At 37.6% G+C, this 3,969-nt stretch overlaps 1 pseudogene; it reads right to left on the bottom strand.

Annotated features, from left to right (window-relative positions):
- Positions 1 to 1,528: 1,528 nt before the first annotated feature.
- Positions 1,529 to 3,322, bottom strand: LOC116091405 (annotated as a pseudogene).
- Between the last annotated feature and the right edge of the window lie 647 nt (positions 3,323 to 3,969).

Here is a 3,969-nt window from a genome sequence, read left to right as displayed (position 1 = left end):
TGCCTACTTTAAAAATACTATTTATCTTAAACTCTGCTTTGCCTGATATTAATTCCCTTTTAATTGCTCTTTGCATTATAGTCATATGTTTTCAACCTATTCTCTTTGATTCCAAAGTCTGTCTCTTGAAAGCAACACATAGTTGGTCCTTTTATTTTGAATGCACTCTGACAATCTCAGTCTTTCATTAGTCTACTTATACAGTATGTGATTATTTTAATTCTTGTTATAGTTTTATTATATTTGGGATTATCATTTTTATTAATTCTTTCTCATATATTGCATCCTTTCTACAGTTTCCCCTCTGTCCTCTCCTCCCAGCCCCTCCCCTTCTCCCCCTCCCCTTCATTCAGTACTCCTTGTTTCCATTCAGAAAAGGGCAGGCCTTCAAGAGATATTTTGCTAGATATTAGAATGGCTACACCAACTTGCTTCTTGAGCCTATTTGCTTAAAAAGAAAAAAGAAAAAGAAACGTTCTTCCAAATCTTTACTCTGAGGAAATGTCTGTATTTGATGTTGAATGTATTTCCTGCATGTAGCAGAAGGACAGATCCTGTTTTCACATCCATCCTGTTAGCTTGTGTCTCTTTTTAAGGAACTGAGACCATTGATATTAAGATATTAATGACCAATGATCGTTGTTGTAATTCCTGTTATTTTGATGTTATTGGTGTTGTTGTTGGTGGTGGTGGTTGTGTGTGTGTATGTGTGTGTGTGTTTTACATCCTTTCTTTTGGTTTTGCTGGTGTTATTTACTTATTTCCTGTGTTTTCATGGGTGTAGTTAAACTCCTTAGGTTGGAGGTTTTCTTCTAGTGCATTCTGTAGGGCTGGATTTGTAGATAGACATGGTTTCATTTACTTTGTCATGGAATATCTTGTTTTCTCCATCTATGATGACTGAAAGTTTTGCTGGGTATAGTAGTCTGGGCTGACATTCATGGTCTCTTAGATTCTGCAAGATGTCTGTCCAGGTCCTTCTGGAATTTTGAGTCTCTGTTAAGAAGTTGGTTGTAATTCTAATAGGTCTGCCTTTATATGTTGCTTGGCCTTTCCCCTTGGAGCTTTGTTGAGTATGTTCAGTGTTTTGATTACTATATGCTGAAGGGACTTTGTTTTCTGGTCCAATATGTTTGGTGTTCTATAAGCTTCTTGTATTTTTTTTTTAAAGAAAAACCCACAAATTCTATTTTATTTGCTTTCATCTATGGTGCTGCAATAACAATATTGATTTAGTTATAAAGAGAATTTAGTAACTGTCTTGTTTAGGTTTTGTCGACTTATAACATACACTAGAGTCGCCTGAGTTTTTCTCAACTGAAGAACTGCCTCCATTAGACTAGACTATGGCATGTCTGCAGGGCATTTATAGAATTCACGACTGACCGGCAGTGCCATTCCTGAACAAGTTGGTGTGGACTGTATAAAAAAGCAAGCTGAGCAAGGCACGAAGAGCAAGCCAATAAGCAGAGTCTTCTGTGGCTCTGCTTCTGTTCTCACAGAACCATTCTTAGGAAGTCTTCCTTGTTCAAAAAGACACAGGCCCCACATAATCTGTATGTGTCTTGTAGAGATGTGTATACAATTTCATCAGGTCAATATTTAAAACATCACCTTGTCCAGAAAGAATATGAAAAGCAGTTTGAACACAGTGGAGACTTTCTTGATAACTTAGATCACCAGACTCAATAAGGGTATGAAGAACCACGAAAAACTCATCAAATCAAAAAACTCCACATTTATAAGATGTGCAAACTTGGCAAGACCTTCTAGAACCACTGGCAGAAGAGGTGACTTCTGGGCCTTCTTCAATATTCTGAAGTAGGTCACAAACACAATATTCAGAGTCTCTTTGTACAGTTTCAGCTTTCTCTCAGTACTCTCTGAAGCTTCTGCCTCCTGAAGTTCCCGCTCCAGTTTCTCTTCTGCTTTCTTCCACTTTCTTTGCATTCTTGATAGCGTTTTTCTCTTTTCCTTGAAAGTCATGAACCTTTTGGGTTTGCTAATGTCCTCTGTATCTTTTTTTTTCACTTCTACTTCCTTGATTTGCAGGCATAAAAATGTTTTTAACATCTCTGGCCTAACTTTGTAATTTCTACCTTTTACAAAACCAGACTTTAATTACACGAAGAGAAGCTTGGCCTAATTTATCCTGTTTAAAGAGTTTCTTTACTGCTTCACAACACATTTCAGATACCGGTTTTGACCCATTGTTCATCAGTGCGACAATCAGTACAATGATGTTTTTGTGAAAGTTAAAATGGGGCAGAGCCACCAGCAGCTCACGCAGGCTCTTCACTGCCCCCTCAGCCAGCCCTCTGTAGGCATTTAAGGACACCACATTGCTCTTCTTCAGCTTCCTTTGCTTCCAGTCTTTAACTGTTTGCTCCAGATTTTCCAAATAAAATTTGTATTTGCTAACCAGGCCTTCTTCAAATTCTCTTAACTTGTGTGTTTCTTTACAAATCTTGGTAGATTTTTCTGCTTCGATTAGGGGCCGGATTTTATAGGAGGGAGTGATATCCTTAAACAGCTCCATCAGTGAGATGATAACCAAATTCCAGACAGTGACAGCCACATCAGGGTCCTGCTCCATCAGCATGGAACACAACTCTTTCAGTTTTTTAATATGACTTTAATATGGATCTGACAGAATAGCAGATGCCAGGCTTGCAATCTGTATTTTCGTGTCCTGTAGTTTCCTCTTTCTCTCGATCACATGCTCTTCTATGGTCAGCTCTTGCCTGGGGTCTTCAAAGACCTCTGCCTCAACTTGCAGCTCTTCCTCATCTTCTTCTTCTTGCTGGATGTCAGTGACTGGCTTCTCCTGAGTCTGTGGGATTATGCCACTCTTATCCTTGATAGGAAGCAGGTGAATCAACTCCTTCTCTGGGGCAGTTTGCAGAGTTCTTGGCACTTTTTCATACTTCTCTATAACACTCTCATGCTTTTGTTTCTTGACATGAACTGGTTCACTAGAAGAAAGATCTCTCGTGAGAAAAGATGCTTTTTGTCCTAAATCTTTCATCAGCTGTAAGTCATCCTCATCCATCATATCTAAAGGAAGAACTTCTTCATCCTCTTCTTCCCTCTCCATCCTTTTAACTGGTCGTTTGCTCTTTGGGTCCTCCAATGGAATGGGTTTTTTATACACAGCATCTTTTACAGCTTGCCTTAGTTTCCTCTACTCTTTTAGGTACTTCTTGATGGTACTTTGTTGTTTAAATTGCTTATTTTTCAGTTTGTTTTCAAGTTTCACTTTACTAGTTTTTATAAACTTGCGAAAGCTTGGGACCTGCTTTTTATTTCTTCTCACCTTCATCCTTAGGCCTGCAAGGAGAACCACAGACAAGATCACTGGGACAGAGGGACATGCAGGACCCCAGTGGGAAAGACACACGTGCCCAAAGCACAACCTTTCTCAAACCGGAAGCAGCTTCTTGTATTTTTATAAGCATCTCCTTTAAGTTAGGAAACTTTACTTTTATGGTTTTGTTGAAAATATTTTCTGGGTCTTTGATCTGGGAATCTTCTCTTTCTTCTGTTCCTATTATTCTTAAATTTAGTCTTTTCATAGTATCCTAGATTTTTGGTATGTTTTGTGTCATGAATGTTTTAGATTTGGCATTTTCTTCAACTAGTGTATCGACTTTTTCTATCATATCTTTTACACCTGAGATTCTCTTTTCTGTCTCATGCATTCTGTTAGTGATGTTTTCATCTGTTGTACATGTTCTCTTTTTTCCATCTCCAGGATTTCCTCAGTTTGTGTATTCTTTATTGCTTCTATTTCCATTTTCAGGTCTTAAACAGTTCTATTTTTTCTCTTGGCTTTCTTTAAAAAATTTATTCATTTTCTCTCATTATTTGAGTTTTCCTGAATTTCTTTAAAGGATTTGGTCATTTGCTTTTTTTAAATGTTTTTATTAGATATTCTCATTATTTACATTTCAAATGATATCTCCTTTC

The sequence above is a fragment of the Mastomys coucha genome, chromosome X (genome assembly GCF_008632895.1).
Source record: "Mastomys coucha isolate ucsf_1 chromosome X, UCSF_Mcou_1, whole genome shotgun sequence".
Taxonomy (NCBI): domain Eukaryota; kingdom Metazoa; phylum Chordata; class Mammalia; order Rodentia; family Muridae; genus Mastomys; species Mastomys coucha.
This window is presented reverse-complemented; position numbering and strand designations above follow the sequence as displayed.